Source organism: Leucopleurus acutus (assembly GCF_964270905.1).
Source record: "Leucopleurus acutus genome assembly, chromosome: 6".
Classification (NCBI taxonomy): Eukaryota; Metazoa; Chordata; class Mammalia; order Artiodactyla; family Delphinidae; genus Leucopleurus; species Leucopleurus acutus.
This window is the reverse complement of record NC_139149.1, coordinates 12079692-12100514: the sequence shown is the minus strand read 5'-3', so window position 1 is coordinate 12100514 and position 20823 is coordinate 12079692.

The window sequence follows — 20823 nt, the reverse complement described above, 5'->3', positions numbered from 1 at the left end:
TAAATGTCTTGCCTGTTATATTGGAAAGACATGAAATTGAGTTGAAATCCAAGGCGTATCTTGAATTCAGGCTTTATATTTAAAGTGAAAATCTACATTCAAAATAAAAACATTAGACTAAAATGTGTGTTTGGGAGGATGTAAATGTTGTATAAAAAATAATAAAAATAAAAAACAGGGCAGGGCTCATTCAAAATTTATGACAGTTTATTTTGGTAAATCCGCTAGATAGAATATAATATATTCATAAAATTGTAGCTATTAACTATATAATGTATAATATATAATATTATATGTAATATATAATAACTAATGTAGAATAATATATTTTAAAATCTTACAACATAAAAATACATAATAAAGCAGGACATAAAATTTTATTTACCATTTGAATAAAATTAGCTTGAAAGATACATATGAAAATTATGTATACATATGGCTAATTGCCAATTTATTAAATATGAACTATAAGCCTGGAACTGTACCTTATATCTATTATCTCATTTAAATCTCAAAGCAACACTTACATAAGTATTATTTGTTCATGGTCAGTGAGAAAACTCACTTACTTAAAATGACTCAGCTTTTTATTTTCATGCCTGTAAGATGGTTAATTTTACGTGCCAACTTGGCCAAGTTATGGTACCCAGATATGTGGTCAAATACTATTTTAGATTTTTCTGTGAATATATATTTTTGGAGAGATTAACATGTAAATCACAGACTTTAAGAGAAGCCAATTGCCCTTCATCATGTGGATTGACCTCATTCAATCAGTGAAGGTCTTACAAAAAGACTGACCTCCCCTGAAGAAGAGGGAATTCTTATAGCAGATGGTTTTGAACTCAAACTGTAGCCCTTCCCAAGGTCTCCAGCTGACCAGTCTACCCTGTAGATTTTGGATTTGCCAACCTCCACATCAGTGAGCCAATTCCTTACACAAAATCTCTCTCTGTCTCTCAGTATAGATAGATAGGTATTAATGGATAAACAGATATAGGTATAGTTAGATAGATAGGTACATAAGTAGATATAGATACACATGTACATATCATATCTATCTATATTTATATGTTGTCTATATTTATATACACATTGATATATGTGTGTTACATACCCACATCCTATTCTGTTTCTCTGGGAAACAGTGACTACTACAGATTTTGTTTCAGAGAGCAGTTCTAGAGGAACATAATCTTAAGAATGAGTTTTATAAATTGATTTTAGTTTTTCTGGAATTGTTTTTCTAATCTGATTAAATTTGAAGTCACTAATGACTCTATATCCTGTAGCAAAGAGGGCACTGATCATCCATGATATGATGTGACCATAGAGGTAAGCAAGTTATCACCATAATATTCATAATCAAACACTTATAAAAGGCAAGGTTCTGTGTGGCCATGCACTGTACATGATACCTTTGAAAATTTTTGTCAAAATAATGAGTATAATGAAATTGCCTAGTTGCTCCTATATCACTGGAAAAAGTAGGGGATAAAAGGATGAGCTCAAGAATTCTAATTTCCAGTTGAAGTGCTGTATAAATGATCTGAAAACTTCTGTCTATGCTGAAAGAGACCCTTTTCTACTATAGTTGCAGAGCTGAGATTGCTGAAAAAACAAAACCAGAAACTCATCCTGTGAGTGGCTGAATTACAACGCAAATTGCATTCCCAACCTCACTGCATGTCTACTGTTAAAGTTCGGTCAATGATTGGGAAAGAATGGAATCCTGGATGTTGGAATGGGAATGTATGGGAAGATTCAGATGAAACTGGGGACATTGAACCTCCAAATTCCGATGAGTCGTCTTTGCCAATAGAAGTAGCTGATCCACCCCATCTGAGGAGATTTACCCTGCTTTGTCTGAGGAAACAGCAATGGCCTCTCCTGAAATAGTACCTTTCAAGACACAACTGATTCTCCTCAGGAATCACCCTCACCACCTCTCTTTGCTTCTAGACCTATAACTAGACTCAGCAGGCTTCAAAAGATGAGGTAGAAATTATGACCCATGAGGATAATGATAGAAGGAACATAAAGTTGTATCTGCTGAATTTATGAATATGGGCCCCCTAAGCAGACATTCTCAATTTAATGTTGCAGCTCAGGTTGTTAGAAAGGGCTCTAACAATTTGTTTGGATGTTAAAACATGGATCAAAGGTGACACAGGTCAAATAAACTTGAAATGTTAGACCTGCCTTGGTATAGTGTGAGAGGAAGGAATTCAAATGTTTAGGGAGATTGGAATGTCAGAGTGAATTTGTCACATAAGACTTACTCACCCACCTGGGAGGGTCCAGAGGACATATCTGTTACTAATATTGTGAGGACTAAATTTGTGACAGAAGCCCCAGCATCCTTTAAGAGCTCTGGGATCACTCTTTTCTGAAAACCCAAAATTGCAGTGGGAATTGCTGCCACTAAGTGCAATGGAAAACTTAATGCAATGAAAATCATTGGATCCTGGGGTAGCAGGGCCAAATGGTGGCATCCTCTGACAAAGGCATGATAGAGATATTTATCCCAGCAGACAGCAGAGTCAAAGCAGCGATCAAAGTAATCTGGCTCACAAAGACCTGTGCTGTTAGCTAGGTGATCATAGTGTTCCTAGAAGTGAAATAGATAAGAAACCTACAAATTCTAACTTTATCTGCATAAAGTGAAAGAATTCTGGGTCAAGTGAACAAAACTCTAATTTGTATCATAAAAATAGAGAGTCATGGCCCCTCAAGTCAATTCCCAAACTTGATCCAGTTTGCAGATCCAGAGGCCCTTGTATAAAGGGAAGGTGGAGTCCACTTGAGGAAGGACTCTGTACCCCGTCAAAAATTTATACTCTTCATCATTCTCTCAGTCTTACCCAAAGGGAGCAATGGTCTTTTATCATAGTGACTCTGTACTGGGGATAAAGATATAATCAGACCTTTCAAAGATTACTGAATAATGACTCTGAACTGAGACTAATTTCAGGGGATCCAACACAATACTGTAGCCCACACTGCTGTCAGAGTAGGGACTTGTGGAGGTCAGGTGATCAATGAAGTTTTAGCTCAGGTCCATCTTACAATGGGTCCAGTGAGTCAATAAATCCATCCTGTGCTTATTTCTCCAGTTCTGGAATGTGTACTTTGAATAGACACACTGAGCAATTGGCAGAATCCCTACATTGGTTCCCTGACCTGTGGAGTGAAAGCTATATGATAGGAAAGACCAAGTAAAGCCATTAGAACTGCCTCTTCCTAGGAGAAATTGTACACCAAAAGCAACATCTCATTTATGAGATTAGCGCCACCATCAAGGACTTGAAGGATACAGGGGTAGTGATTCCTGTGATACACCTATTCAGCTTGTCTATTTGGACTGTGCAGAAAACAGACAGATCTTGGAGAATGAAAGTGGATTATCATAAGCTAAACAAGGTGGTGACTCCAACTGCAGTTACTGTACCAGATGTGGTTTCATTGCTAGGGCAAATTAACATGTCTCTTGGTACCTGGTGTCTAGCTATCCATCTGGCAAATGTCTTTTTCTCCACACCTGTTAGAAAAGACTATCAGAAGTGGTTTTCCTTCAGCTGGCAAGGCCAGCAATACACCTTTACTGTCTGACTTCAGTGGTGCATCAACTTTTTAGTCTTATGTTATAGTTTAGTTATCAGGGACCTTGATTGCCTTTCCCTTCCACAAGATATCACATGGGTCCATTACATTGTTGATGTGCTGGTTGGACATAGTGAGAAAAAAGTAGCAACTGTTCTAGACTTATTGGTAATGGATTTGCATCTCAGAAGATGGGAATAAACCTGACAAAAATTCAAGGACATTTTACCCAGTGAAATTTCTAAAGGCCCAGGGGCTTGAGAAAATTGATAGCCCTTCTAAGGTGAGGGATGCATTGTTGAACCTAACTTCCCCTACAAGTGAAAAAGTGACACAGTACCCTGTGGGCATCTATGGATTTTTGAGGCAACATATTCCACATGTGAGTATGTTACCCTGGCTCATTTATCAAGTACCTGTAAAGCTGCTAGTTTTGATTCAATCCCAAAACAAGAGGAAGTTCTGCCACTGGTCCAAATTACTGTACAAGCTGCTCTGCCATGTGGCCATATGTTACAGCAGATCCAATGGGGCTTGAAGTGTAGTGGAAGAAAGGGATGCTGTTGGAAAATCTTCAACAGTTCCTTAAAGCTGATCCACAGCAAAGGCCCCTAGGATTTTGGAGCAAAGAATTATCCTCTTCTGTGGATAACTCCACTTCTTTTGAGAGAACAAAAAAACAGCTCTCCGTGTTTTGAAACAATGTTTTCAAACTGACGGCTGTTTTCTGAAATGGATCTTGGCCTGCTACTGAGCCTTAGTGGAGACTGAATGATGAGAAGACAACTGAATCAAGTGATAACGATGGTCCACCAAGTTCCCATGCGACCTGAGCTGCTCGTCATTGACTGGATGTTATCTGACCCACCAAGCCATAAAGCTGGGCATGCACAGTAGCACTTTGTCATCAGGTGAAGAGGTATGTGTGTAATCGGGCCCAAGCAGAGCAGGAAGGTACAAATAAGTTACATGAAGAAGAGACTCAAATGTCTATGGTCCTCACTTCTCTCTCCCAGCCTGCACTCATGGCCCCATGGGGAGTTCCCTAAGATCAGTTGACAGAGAAAGAAAACATGTGGGCATTGTTTACAGATGATTCCATATAATATGAAGACACCACCCAGAAGTGGACAGCTGCAGCCCTGCAGCATCTCTCTGGGACATCCCAGAAGGACAGTGATAAAGGGAAATCCTCTTAGTGGGCAGAACTTCAGGCAGAGGGCCTGATGCACCTTGATGTTCATTCATCCTGCAAGACCAGACATACAATTATACACCAATTCTTGGGTGGTGGCCAATGGCTGGATGGTCAGGGACGTGGATGTCACATGACTAGAAAATTAGTGATGAGATCTGGGTAAAACTCTATGAGTTTTATGGATAGCCCTCTCTGAATGAGGAAAAGCGGGAAGATATTTGTGTCCCATATGAATGCTTCCCCAAGGGTGACCTTAGCAGAGGGGAATTTTAATATCAAGTGAATAGGCTGACTCATTCTGTGGATACCAGTCATTCTTTTCCCCCAGCTACCCTTGTCATTACCCAGTGGACACATGGGTAAAGTGACCATGGTTGCAGGGATAGGGGTTTTACAAGGGCGCAGATACAGAGTTCCACTCATCAAGGCCAACCTAGCTATGGCCACCACTGAATGCCCAATTCCCCAGCAGCAGAAACCAAACTATAATTAGTCAGCAATCTGGTAGCAGGTGGATGACACTGGGCCACTTCTATAACAGAAAGGGCAGTGTCTTGTTTTACAGTAATAAGTACTCTCTCAGGATCAGATTTACCTTTCCCGTATGCAGTGCTTGTTCACAGTTACTTGGGGGTTACTAGTATTCACTTTATCCTCTGAGCAAGGAAAGTAAGGTGCAGAGAGGATAACTGAATTGCACTTTGTTACCTGGATGCTCACAGCAATATTTTAGCTTTCTTGTCAACTTTCCAACTATTTCTCATTTATCTATCTCTTCATAGAAGAATCATACTGTTTACCCCTTTGAAGGTGTATATTATGTTTACTATCAACCAGGACTAATCATCCCTCATTACTCTTATTTTTCAGAATTTTCAAGCCATTCTTGTAAGGATTTTATAAGGATCTTGAAAACAAAGTTTTACTTCAAAAAACATGTTGGGGGCTTCTCTGGTGGCGCAGTGGTTGAAGGGCCGCCTGTCGATGCAGGGGACGCAGCTTCATGCCTCGGTCCGGGAAGATTCCATTTGCTGCAGAGCGGCTAGGCCCGTGAGCCATGGCCACTGAGCCTGCACGTCCGGAGCCTGTGCTCCGCAACGGGAGAGGTCTCAACAGGGAGAGGCCTGCATACCGCAAAAAAAAAAAAAAAAGTTGGTAATTTTGTCAAATTAGCATTAAATTTATATGTTCTTGGGACATTTTTGTTCATATAAGAATTAGGAATGGCTCTACTGTTTTCTACCATTGCTAGAAATGCTAGCTTAAAACATTCCTTATTTAATTTACAGTTCGGTAATTTATTAAGATATGTTTCAGGGTTAATCACTCTGTCAATTTTTCCCAGAACTCAATGCATTCTTTAATATTTAAAATCAAGTTTTCTTTTATATCTTGGAAAAATATTAAATGATACCTTCATTTTTTTCTGTTTCTTTTGTCCTCTTCAGAAACAAGTAGTTTTCTTCAGAAACAGCTATTATAAGAATCTGTCTTCTATAGGTATTATTATTATTTCAATTCCACAATGTATTATAATTTCAGTTACTTTTAAACTCTTTTAACCCTTTGCTTATTTTTCTTAATCCTGTGCTTTATACAGAAGCCTTCTTTTTTCTGTAATATTGTAAAATTCATTCCCCCATATACTACATCCAAAGTTATCTTTATTTGTGTACTCGTTTTACTTTTTCATTTCACTTTTTTAGTTTAATTTAGCTTTGTTTTGTTTTGTTTTCTTAGTTCTGCTACTCATGTCCTTTTGTTTCACAATTTTCCTCCTTCAATGTTTTTTGTAAGATTTGAGTCCTTATTTTTTCTAGGAGAGTACTTCACTAAAGTTTTTTTTTTTTCCTTTTATTTTATAGTCATGGCAACAGTTTTCATCCACTTCATGGCAGCATTTTTTTTGTTTTTCTTTTCTGGCACATGTCTATACATATGTGTGTAAATTGTAATGTCTTTTTCTAAATCCAGTACTTATTTTTATTATTATCATTCATCTTGAATCAGATGAGATATTCTGAACCACATTTGCAGGAGGTACATATGAAAATCCAATACCAGGGTCCAGGCTAATAGGTTTAAGTTGTCTGTGTAAGTGAGCCGTTAGTTAGCTGAGCAGAGCAGCTGGAAGACTCTGCATAATTCATTGTGTTTCTCACTGCCCACTGCACCCTTTACCCAAAGGTTCCCTCTTATAAGTATCACTTGGTTCTACACTGCCTCCTATGTTCCCGTCTCCTGCACTTATTCCTGGTGCCAAACTAGCTCTATGAAAGCTTTCATTCCCATTTTTCAAAATGAGCTTCTAAGTGTTGCTCTTCAGCATATCCCCAGACTTTGTACCACCTGGGAAGCCATGACAGCACTTTTTGTTTTGTTCTCCAGTACGTTACATACCTTGTGGCTTACAGTTTCAAGAAAAAGTAATGTTCTGCTATTGCCTTTCTTTCTCCGTATTGTTTTTGTATCATACCTGTGAAGAAAATTAGGGAGAGCTGATTTTGATGTTTTAAAATCTGTAGGCTGTTAGTTTTATTATCATTTGAGTATAGTCATACTTCAAAAATTCAACATTCCTAAAATGTAAGTTTAGCAAATGTATTTCTATAGATTTAAAGATTTTATTAGTTTGTGGAAATTTGGAGACAATGATAAAATATCTAACTTTTTGGAAAACTTACATATTGTTACTTGTAGTGTGCCTATTTTTATAAGAGTAGGAAAAATCAATAGACTAAACAAATAAATAAAATAGCAAGAAAATGTCAGGTAGTCAAAAGTGCTGTAATGAAAATAAACCCTGTTAAAGTGACAAGATTAGTTTATATTGGATGTTTTGAGAAGCTGTCATCAAAAAGTAGGTATTTGAAGTGAGTATTAAATGCTGAGAATGAGGCAATTATATGAAGATTTGGGGACAGAGCATTCTAGAAATAGGGCACAGCAGTTCTCACGTTGTAAAATGTGACAGACTAGGATAAGATGCTGGCTGATAGCACCTGGAGCCAGGTAGAGTCTTTTTTTTTTTTTTATCTGTATTGGGTCTTCATTTCTGTGTGAGGGCTTTCTGTAGTTGCGGCAAGCGGGGGCCACTCTTCATCACGGTGTGCGGGCCTCTCAATGTTGCGGCCTCTCTTGTTGCAGAGCACAGTCTCCAGACGCGCAGGTACAGTAGTTGTGGCTCATAGGCCTAGTTGCTCCACGGCATGTGGGATCTTCCCAAACCAGGGCTCGAACCCGTGTTCCCTGCATTGGCAGGCAGATCCTCAACCACTGCGCCACCAGGGAAGCCCACAGATAGAGTCTTAAAGTCCAGAGTAAGAGCATGGATTTCATTAAAGTGCACTATAGGGGTTTTTTTGAGATATAATTGACATATACTATTATATGTTGTACACTTCAGGTGTACAACATAATCTTTCGATATTGGTATGTATTTTGAAATGTTCACCACAATAAATCCGGTTAACATCTGTCACCAGACATAGTTAACAGAGTTTTTTTTCTTGTGATGTGAACTTTTAAGACCTACTCTCTTAGCACCTTTCAAATACACAATACAGTGTTATTAACTATAGTCACCATGCTCTACATCCCTATGAATTATTTGCTTTATAACTGGAAGTTTTGACCCCCTCCACCCATTGGTAAAGGAAAAAAATATTTTTTATAATGAAATCGGATGTCTTTGACTCACATTTTGCTTTTGAATGGTATACTGCATGAGAATACAAACCCTCTTAATTCACCAGGTACTAAAAGTTTTCCCCACATACAGATTTGTGAAATTTGAGATATAATTCAAACATATGGATGCTCCCTGACTTCAAGTGTTTTTCCACCGAGAAGAATTTGAATTGTAAACGAGGAGTCTAAAAACTGCACTGATGTTGACCTAAACAAATTATCATTCATGAAGGCTTAGGTACATTGTCAAAGGGAGATGCTCTAGCCTGATGGATTACTTCTCTGAGGTAGATTCTTCCAAACAGTGACTGATTTAATTTTCACAACAAACCTATTTGAAATAGCTATAAATTTCTACTATTTTCCAGTTAAAGAAACACACATTCAAGGTTTAAGGACTTTGCCCAAGATTACACAGCTAGTAAATGGCAGAGCACAACCAAACTCAGCTCTGCTCATCACCCAGCCTGGGTGCTTCCCCTAAGTACTGATCTACCACCTTAAAGGCTAGAGATAGAGAGAATTGAGGGCAGGAAGTACCTTTCTGATTTGGCAAATCATTCTCCTATTAGTAGTTCTCTCTGGAAGCTATGCAAGTGGTATCTTGAGTTGGACCATTTATTTATCTTTGGCAGAGAGTAGGCTCCCTTTTCCTGTAGCGGTGCAGCCTCAGCAGTCAGAACTGATAACAGCTACCGGACACCTGAGCTGTTTTATATTTGCCAGGAGACAACAGCGTGAATGACTTGTAGCACCTTCGGAACCCTGATGAGTTCAAGGCCCAGAGTAGAGATTGCAGAGGGTAATTCCCAGATAATTCAAGGAGAAGGGAAAACTACACAAATCCCTGTTTCACTCTTTGAAATTGTGCTGTGAGAAATGAGTTTAGAAGTCTGAGAAGAAAAACTGTCTCATGGAGAGTGCTTCAAATAATTTTATTTTATTTTTCCTTCACTCTTTGGGGATTGAACTTCAACCCAATTCATTTTTAAAATTGGAATTTCTCTTCCATTCAGAGCAAGATATAACACAAGATAAAATTTGATGCTTCCTTCAAAGACACCAAATGTCTTAGACACAGGCCAGGGAAACTATTGCTGGCTACTCATGTGCCATGGATCTCGTTCTTCCTTTTTACCTTTTGGTAACTTAGTGGTGGAAGTATAGGGGTTTTAGGTCATTCAAATATTCTATTTTCTTTATTTCAAAATGCTGAATCCATTCAGCCCTTTTGAATGAGAGAGACAGATCATGCAGTGTTGCCTCAGTTTAGGCAGAAAACTTACTTTAAAGAAATTTATTTCAACGTGAAGTTAGTGCCTCTCATATGTCAAACCATCTGGTAGGATCTGAAATTCAAAGATAATAGGATCCTGCTCCTGTCCTTCCGAGGCTTACCTTCTCATTGCAGGGACAGATGGGCAACTAAGTCCAGTATGCAATGGGCAAGGCTTCCCACACTTTCTTGAAATTTGAGGTCTCCCTGTTTTTCATCATTTCTCCATCTTCTTAGGAAGGAGCCATAGATGAAGACCATGGCCACACATCAGAGGAGAGATTGGATGTACAGAGGTTTATGTGACATTATTAGGGGGCTCTTCATGGGCTGAGATTTGAGATGACCTGGATTTAAATTCTAATTCTTTTACATCCTGTCGCTGTCACCTTGTGTGTAGTTCCTGTCTGAGTCCTCATGGAGGTGAGAAGAGGCTAAAGGGAAGAACACAGTCTTTGTGACGTGTTCCGCCATGATAGTGGCCTGGACTCTTGGGTATGTGGTTGTCTGGAGGTGGCTTCACTCTCACCAGGTCCTTCCATGACTTTCTCAGTGATCCCATGCTGGAAAATTTCTGTTGTGAGTCTTGTGATGTGGTGATGACTTTTCTTAGAGGGTTACACAATAATTCTACAACCCACCTCTGCCCAGTCCATTCTAAGGCAGCCCCATCCCCTACTTCCTCAACACCCCGCCCCCCACCCCCCAGGGCAACTTGTCAGGAAAAGTCCCTTTAGAGTTGCATCCAACTGGATCTTTCCCACATGCCTCAAATCAAGTTCATGCTTTTCACTGCTCTTTGTGGAAATGAATGCTGGTCCTAATACAGCCCCTTATCTCTTTCTTCTGCCATCTTCAGTCAATAGCTACAGTCTTCAGATTTCTCAAGTTTTCGCTCATTGGAGAAGAAAACCAGGTCTCAGATGAATTGTAAAAGGATTCTAGTCATCATAAACATGAGCGAATTCACACAATCAAACAAACAACAATAATAACAACACTGATAGATGTCAATTTTTATTGCAAGCAAAATTAGATCAAAACATTGAAAGAGACTGTAAGTGATACGGAGGACAAAACCTAGCCCATACTCACAATTATTGTCCCTGAATTAAAGATTTCAAGAAATGGAACAAAGCTGTATTCAAAGATATAAAATGATAACTTCTTTTTTTCCTGGAATTAAGGAAGAGCTGAATCTGATAATGCAAGAGTAGCAATGTGTTCCAAGGATGCTAGCACAGACATCTTCTTTTTCTGCAAATGTTGGGCTGTGTCACTAAGAGCAAACCTCCTGCCAAAAATTACCATAAAAAACTGGATAAAAGACTTTTTTTTTTTGCGGTACGCGGGCCTCTCACTGTTGTGGCCTTTCCCATTGCAGAGCACAGGCTCCGGACGTGCTGGCTCAGTGGCCATGGCTCATGGGCCTAGCCACTCCATGGCACGTGGGATCTTCCCAGACCGGGGCACGAACCCGTGTCCCCTGCATCGTCAGGCGGACTCTCAACCACTGTACCACCAGAGAAGCCCAAGACTTTTTAAAAACAATTTTAAAAACCTGAAAATGTGGTGAGGTAGTGCTAGAACAAACTTTGTGTCAGAACATTAACCAAGGGTATACAGAGTTGTACCATGTGGTGTAAAAGGAAGGGTTTTTATTTATCTATTTTTGTAAGGTGGGGAAAAATTAGACATCGCACACTAACATGACTATTTGTGTCACTGCCACCAACCTAGAAGCACTGTTAAGATCATTTTCCTGAGGATCCACCTTTACACATTTCTGAATGATGCCTTGGGGACTAGTTTAGGTCCCCAGGACACCCAGGGGAAGAAAATCAGATAATATCAAAGATTAAATTATTTTTGTTCCCAATAAATAGCACCATTTTTCTCATCTCATGGCTACTGAGATTTTGCAGTAGCTGGAGACACTCACAAGTTGTAGGTTAGTCAAGTGAAGGAGCAAGAAAAATATATTTGCTTTGAAGTAAACCATAATGGTGATGTGTCAGCTTAAAGAGTAAAAGAAAAATATTTTTTTTCACATGTCCACCAGCTTATCACTGTGACTAGAAAACCCTTTCTCTTTTCATTATGGCACACTGACTTCTTATTTGGAGAGACAACTTAGGCCAAAGACCTGGCAAAGTCCCTGGAATGTAGCGTGGGCCTGATCAATGACCATCACTTTCTCACCCTGAACGAATATACTATATTTCATTTTTTAGGAAGAGGCATGGACTCATCTTACATACAAATCTTGACGGACTTAAACTACTTTCCCCAAATGTACACTCAACTCATGTCTCTTTAATAAGACTAGGTCTCTTTAAAGAAGATGAAACAAAAAGCATGTGGAGAGTTATTCTGTAGGGAAGGATGAGGTAGATGGTAAGGGGAGAGGACACCATGAAGTAAACCCTTTGTGGATACCTTCGCTGCCCTCCTGCAAGAAAACTAAGATGTAGCTTTTCTTATGATCACACTGAATTTATATTGTGTCACTAATAGTGTGGCAATTCTTTCATTGAATTTATTCAGTCTTTTGTTCATGCAATTTGGTGGATGAAAAAAATAAAACAGAGACCAAACTATAGTCATTTATTTGATGAATTTAAGGAGTAAACAAATAGACAAATATAGTTTTTTTTTGATAAAGATAAACGAAGCTTGAGTTGAGATGAGCACAGGGGAAGAGTTCCAACAAATTACCGGGCCACAGAGACTATAACATTTTCCAGAGATACATAGTAAGGGAGACCTGAAGAATGAGTAGGAATGATCTGGAAACAAAGGAGGAAAAACTCACCAAGACAGAGGATTGGCATGTGCAAAGCCCAGCAGTAAAAAGTGTAGTGTAGCCTTCCAGGATTTCTTGCTTACTCAAAAGGTAACAAAATACGCACACATCTCTTACTCTTCCTTTGTTCAATTAACAATATATTCTGCACATCTGCCTGTACAGGTTCATTAATTTCCAACTGCTTAGGAGTCTACTCTGTGGATACAGTTGAATCTAGTCTGGATTGATCACTTGCATGATTTCCGATTTTTGCTATTGCAAAAATGTTGCTCTGAATAAGATAACAATGTTTTCCCCGTTCCTCATTTATCTTTACGTGCGTTTTCAAGACCTTACATAAAATTGTTTGTTTACATCTAGTATTCTATTTTGGCTTGAGATACCTCATATGTTATATATACAATTTTCATAAATATTTGGGTCTATTTCTGAACTTTCTATCTTGTTTCCTTGCTTTGATTTTCTATTCATTTGCCAGTACTAAATGTTTAAAATTGTTGAATCCTTATAGTATATTAATATCTCTTAAACTATATTTCCTTGTTGCCTTTTTACTACCAGTGCTATTAAAGCCATACTTACTTGTTCAAGTTTTATATAGGATTTAGAATTAACATAAAATTCTGAAAATAAATCTTGGTATTTTCACTGACAGCGTTAATTTATAAATTATCTAGAATTGACATCTTTATGAGACTGAGTCACTCTATTAAGAACATGTTATATATTTCTATTCATCAGGTCTACTTTTGTGTCCTTAGAAGTTTTGTTGTTGTTTTTAAAGTTTCTGTGTGTAGAGGTTAAGTCTTTTCTTCTATTATATATTATTAGTTATGTATACATATGAAGGCTACTGACCGTTGGATATTAACTCTATAACCTGTTATCCATTGAGTTAATTTACTGTGTTTAGTAGTTTTTTTCCTTGTTGAGTCTTCAGGGTTTTCCTGTTTTACAGTCACATACTCTACAGATAGTGTGTGTAGGGGCTGTGGGTGTGGATGTGGGTGGGTCTAGTTTAACCTTCTCCATACCACTTTTAATTCTCTAATATCTTTTGTTTGTCAGTCTGATAATGCCTCCAGTTAAAAGTTAAATAATGAATTTAGGAGTTAGGAGAGAGTGGGCATCTCTGTCTTGTTCCTGACTTTAAAAAGTGATAAAGTAACTAGGGTCTGTCCTTTCATTAAGCCGGATTTGAGATGTGTGTGTGTGTGTGTGTGTGTGTGTGTGTGTGTGTGTGTATACACAACATGTTTAAATAGTTAACCCTCAATTTCTATCATATTACAGTTGTGGGTTATTTCTCAAGAATAAAGTTGAAAGTTGTCAAAGTTCTGTTTCTATGGAGAGGTTTATATAATTTCTATAATTAAATGAAACTATGTTATCAATTGTATTAACATATTTCTTGATAGTGAACCATCCTTGAATTCTTGAAATAGAGTTTCATAAAATAAATTATTCTATAGGTTTTCTTTTTGTGTTATCATCTTTATATTTTGAATCAATATTATATTTTCTTCAGTAAAATAATTTAGTGATGGCCCTTTTACCCTTAAATCTGGAATAGTTTAAATATTATTAAAGTGATATGTTTTTTGGTGTAATTCTTCTCTGAAACCATATGTTTTTGACATTCTTTTATCAATATACTGTTGTCAAAGCTTTCCACTTGCTGTATGTATTTGATTTACTTACTTTGGTGTAAATCAATCTATTTAGTTTCTTCTCTCATGAAGACATGTAGATAAATGATAGTTTATTAAAATTGTATCCATTTTATCCAGTTTCTATTTATTTGCTTTGAGTTTGCAAAAAAGAAGTCTCCTATGTTTTTTATCCTGCTCTTCCTGTTTCAGTGATTATGTCTTTATTTTGTGTTTTATCTTTTTATCAGGAAAGTTATTCTTTATTAATTTTATATTGCTACAAAAGTAAGTTACTTATTTATTAGCAGTTTTCTTATCAGCTTTTCCCTAAATGATTAATTTGTATTTTATCTTCAATTATTTCTTATTTTCTTCAGTTTAATTTTACTGTTATATTTCAACATTTTTTCCTAAATTTCAATGAGATGCTTAATTCATTCACTTTCATTATTTCTTGTCTATTTATATGAGTATTTTAAATAATATTTCCGGGCTTCCCTGGTGGCGCAGTGGTTGAGAGTCTGCCTGCTGATGCAGGGGACGTGGGTTCGTGCCCCGGTCTGGGAGAATCCCACGTGCTGCGGAGCGGCTGGGACCGTGGGCCATTGCCGCTGAGCCTGTGCGTCCGGAGCCTGTGCTCCGCAGTGGGAGAGGCCACGACAGGAAGAGGCCCGCGTACCGCAAAAATAAATAAATAAATAAAATAAAATAATATTTCCTCTGAGCATTTATTTTGCTTCATTTTGGTTCTGAAATATAGTGTTCTCATTATCATTCTTTTTCTAGAAATTTTGCAATTTGGATTTATTTATCTTTTGGCTTGAAATTTGCTTGTGAGAGACTTAAGGTATTCATGAATATCAAATATTATGTTTATAAATATAATGTAAGTATTATTATTTTAAACACATGAGAAAGCTTACTGTCTGCAGAGGAGATAATGGATTGGAGGGAAACAAGCTGTAAGGACCTCTTTATAGGACTTCCCTGGTGGCACAGTGGTTAAGACTCCGTGCTCTCAATGCAGGGGGCCCAGGTTCAATCTCTGATCAGGGAACTAGATCACACATGAATGCCACAACTAAGGAGCCTGCCTGCTGCTACTAAGACCCAGCACAACCAAATAAAGAAATAAATACATACATATTAAAGAAAACATAGATAAAGTGAATATGGAAACATGTTTTTTAAAAAGAAACCTCTTTATATTTGAAGTTGCTTATGTTCAAAGATAAATTTTAGGTTGCCTGAGATTGAGCAATTATGTATTCTAAACAAAGAAGTCAATAGTGAGAAGGAAACAAGCAAGTGGATTTGAGGCATAAAAAGGGACTATGATAAAAATTTTCATAGGGATTCATTATAAGTGCTTCCTGAGGCTGAGATAAGTGTTAAGGCTATTGACGTAAGATGAGTCATAGACAATGGCCTGGGTGGAGGAGCTACTCACTGAAGCAGGAACCAACAGATGACCCACAGGTTCAAAGGGAAAGACAAGAAGAGGCCTGACCTGTTAGATTTTAGGTGCCTGAGAAATATACATGCAGTGATGTTCTTGAGACAGCTGGATCCACAAAAGAGCCTAGGAGTGGAGACACATTTTAGAGTCATAGTATTGAGGTGGTAATCTGCTATATGGAAACGGCTGAGGAAGGAAACTTAAGAAGATAGGACTGAAGAGAGATCCTGAGACCTCCAGGCATTTGGGGGATGAGCAGAACATGTATAGCCTATGATGGGGGCAGAGAAGAAGGAGCCAGTCTCTCTTGCCACTGAATGGTGAGTGCCTTGAAGCAGGCACAGAATCTGCAATGTGGGAAGTGGATGGAAAAGTGTTCATTAAAAGAGCAAATAAGTGAGTGTGTGGGCAAAGCAATTTTCCAAAACTGAGACTTTTCCATTGCTTATGTATGTGAAACATTTTGCTTGTCCATTCATCTGTCTGTTGACATTTGCAATGCTTCTGCATTTTGGCTATTGTGAATAATGCTGCTATGAACATGCATACACAAATATTTCCTAAATTTTTTTTCCAAAACCAAGACCAATCACAAACACTGTTATGCTCATTTAATTAATGAGGAAATTGAACCACGAAATAAGTGGTGCTTAAGCCAGGACCTCCAGGGAAGGACAAACCTCCATAGAACCCATGGTTCCATTGTTGCCAGAGTCCTTATCCAGCAGTAAAATACAGTCTCTCTCAGCCACTCTTGCTGTGCTTTAACACCCAGCCAGCGTGATCATTTTGACAGCTAGTTATTTAACAAGTTATCAGCAAGCAGGTAATAGCCCCTCAGCTCAGTCAAAACAATGTACATGTAGATATAGCCTTCCTTTGCCAAGATTGATGACATGGATAGGGATGAATCAGAAAATAGAACAATAGCACCTTGTTTATGAAAGAAGTGGCAACTGTCTAAAGTGAAAAAAACACACACTGTTTACTGAGTGGCAATTGTCACTGAAGATTGGAATAGCTTTAAAAGAAAACCAAAATATTCTAACTTTACTCCAGGGATTGAAACATACAATTTTGGAAGATTTTATAGAAAGGAAGAGAAAAAATTAAAAGGGAAGTTGAAGTCTTTAAAAAGAGATGTATGAGTCAGCTTCTGTCCAAACACCATAGCCTTGACCTTGATTTAGACTTCGCTACTGTTTTGTTTCATCCAGGAAAACAGCTTCAATGGCACTTCAAAAAATAATCCAAACATTTTTTTTCAAACAAGGTAGCAAGAAACCATCTGGCAAAAATTTTTACAAAATTGCATTCTTAATGCAAATCAAAATACATGTTTTAAAAATGTTTTATATCCATGACCCTGTGTTCTTACTTAGGAATGCAATACCCTTCCCTTCTCTCAGTCAAATAAAGGAAAAAACAAACACCCTATGCATTGGACAAAGCTGCCTGATTAATTCCTGCCTGAGGGATTGTTGTTTCTTTGACACAGATGTTAAGCCTCATACTCTATCATTTATGTGACATTTTATCATTTTTCCCAGTGCAATTTATAACACTGTACTGTGATTTTTTCCCCTAAGCTTTAACTATCATGTTGTTTGCTGTTGTTTTTCACTAATCCTTGATTTCCTCAGAAGTCTGTTCTCCGTATGAACACGGGCTGCTCTGCACATTGAAAGGGCCCAGTTATTTGTTGGATGAATAACTTGCTTTCTTCCTCTCCTCCCTCTGACTTCATTCCTGCCCCGTCCTTCTCTGAGCTCTGTTCTAAACAAATGGTTCACCGGATTTTCACCCAGCCCTCTGCATCAGTTACTTCTGAAGGCTATTCCAGATCTTGGTCACCCCACCACGAGTTTTCCAATTAAGTCTGCTATTTTCTCTTTCCTTCTGTGCCCCCCAGAATTGCTGTCAGTTAAGCAAAATGCAGAACCAGTACGTGTTGGGCTGTGTAGTTTACTGATGTGGGAAATTCAATCTCAAAGTACAGTTCCAGTTTTAATTGCTAATATTAAGTGATTTTTGAATTTCTAATGAATATCTAATTAGAGCAAATGTTTTTCTCTCTAACAAGTAATTATGGCATTCCGAACACATTTACTCTAATTAAACAAAACAGTTTGACTAATTACAATGGCAAGGCAGGACACAGTGTATTTTATCTTGAAGGTTCTTCCCTCAGAAATTCTCTTTAGGGAAAGAGATTTTCTTTCAGGCATTGTAAAGGCACCTCCTGGTGGTGCCAGTCACACGAAGGGAAGTGGTCCATCTGGAGATTCAATACATTCTCTGTATGGTAGAGGTGTCTCCATGGGGTTCTTCTCAACTCTTTTTTTCCCCATTGAAGGGGAACAAATTACTCCAGATCACATGGGGTAGTTGCCCAAAACAGCTGCTGGAAGCTACAGACTAAGTTTCAGGTTAAAATTTTTAAATGATATACATTTTGCATTATACATTATAATGACAAATCTGTTTTGATTTTAGTGAAAGAAATAATAGCTTGTCGCAACTCTTTGGCACTCCAAAAGATAACTCACATTCTACTGAGGCTTTCTGGGCCCCTGGCACCACACAGTGGACTCGTGTGTTTGTGATTTTGGGGACAGTATCTATGGTGTCTGAAAGCAAAATTCATCCTCTTGGTACATACTTAATGGTACGGGTCTCATTTGAATCATCATTGAAGGTAGCTAAACTTCAGTCTCCTCTTAGAGCTCTTATATATTGAGCTGTTACCGAAATTTGAAATTAGATCCTAAAATGTTACTACTGGTCTCTCTGTGCAGTATACAGCAACATTACTGAGGAAACACATAATTAGATATTTCACATTTATCTCTGAAACCAAGCTGACCTGGTATCACTACTAGAGAGGTCCTGAAAGGAAATTCACACATAACCCTTCAAGGAGGCCAACCACATGTACAGGGATCATATAAGTCACAAATAATGATATAACTAGATATATTTATTGATGCTCATGTTATATAAAAATTTATCCTGAAGATATGTGACTGAAGGAAGATGAGCATGAAATGTGGTCTTGGGAGGATGCTTCTGGAGAAAATGGGTTTCACCAAATATCTGAGGATAAGCTTATAATCTGGTAAGAAAGAAAGTGTATTTACACCTAAGAATAGATTTGGAAGAAAGTAAAGAGATGAACTGACAATGGCATGAGAGAGCAACAAGCAGGGAGAATAAAACTGTGCAGAGGATTGAAATCCAAGATGAACATGGAAGAAAAGTAGGACATAAAGCCCAAGAGAGAGTCCAGGTCTCAGCTTTGGAGGTTGTGCAAGGCATGCCTGTGTTTTATTGCGTTATTTGACCAGCACCCATCCATGAAATCAGTGAGCATTTAACCACTTTTTCCCAGGTGCCAGCTGCGTGGGGCCATGCCATGTCCATAAACTGGTGTGATGTGAAGCAAGGGATCTGTCCCATAAAAGAGAAGCAGATACATGCTGTAGGGGTTCAGAGACCACAGGCTGGCCTTGCTTCTCAGCTTCTTCTCCTGCTCAGTTCTGTCTTATGACTCTGCTCAGGGCATCTTCATGCAAACTGCCTTCACTGCTCATTCTCTCCCTGTTTTTCTATAACCTTCATCAACTTCTCAGACTGGTAGAAGCTTTCCCCGATGAAACAGAAAAATACTTGGCACATTTCTAAGGGCTTTCCAGGTATTAACTAATTCAACTTGCCCAAGGGTGAATAGTAGTGAGTCACAGAGCCAGTAGCTGACCTACAGAACTATGCTTCCATAGCCTGTATACTTAAAATATACCCCACAGTGCCTCTTCGATGCCTTCTTTGTTGTCACGAAGTATCCCCAATTTATCCATATAGAAGGTTCTCCATCTCCTCTGAATTCATGAAGCATTCTTTATGGCTCTCATCAAATATTTGTCTCACCATCATTTTATATTGGGGGTTCTTGAGAGTGTGACCCATGGGTGTTTTATATTTAGAGTAAATCAATAAATATTTGTAAAAGAATGAGTGATCCTATATCAAACCAAGAAAGCTCCAAAATAGTCCCAGATTCCTGTTTGATTATTTTCTCTTTTTTTTTTTTTCATAATTTTGGTCATTTTCTTGGTTTTTGAAATGATAGAAGTATGTCTTTCTTGGCTAGTCTTGTTTTGAAGGTAAAATGCAGATTGCATACGTGAATGTTTTGTGTTTAATTTATCTTTATATAACTTTCCTCATGTAGACAGGGATTATGCAAATCTTTGAAGTTTTTCTTTGGTCCCCTCCAAACTTCTCTTTTATGGTCCTCTCCTATGTCCTGGCATTTGCAATGGCCTCCATCCTGGTATCTGATCCAGACCTGCCTTTCTTAAAAGGCCCTGTGCTCAGTTACCTTCAAAAAGCCAGTGTTGAGGTTTTATTTTAGCAGAGTAGATGAATTTACACTAAACTATTAATGAATGCTCACTTATGCTTCCTATTATATTTGTTATTATTAAAATTGCTATCTTAAAGAGACATCAATTAACAATATTTGAACTTTTGCAAACAGTGGTATTTTTTAGCTACAGTCTAATATTTCTTCTTGATGCTCCAAACACTTTGTAAAATTCAAAAGGATTCAGGCATCTGAATCTTCCCTTTAATCAATGCAAACATTGTTCACTTAAAGCACTCATGAATCCTTTTCATAGTTCTTAACTCAGAGGAACCTGCTTAATGCTCATTAAAACTTTAGCCTCTGTTTAGCTGTGTTGGCATACAATGATTTTGCCCTCTAAGCTCTAAAGTTAGACCATTCATTTAATGTAATCAAGATTTGAAGAATAGGCTTATAATAAGTAAACAAAAGGGAATTATCCTCCTACAGATTCCTTTTGCCTCCTGATACCATGCCATTTGCTTATCAGAATTCAGTTCCCTTCAGGATAGAATAAATTAGAATATGAACTGGGCAAATGTTAAAGCAAATAAAAGACATGAATTTTAAGGTGTAGATTTCAAGTAGCACAGAACCCAGATGAGCGCTAACCACTATCTGCATTACACTTAGGGACAGAAAATTAAAATTTACTCAACACTATTTTATTTGAGGGCAAAATGTCAACTCATCCAAACTCTGACGTCCTGAAATTTGTTAAACCATCT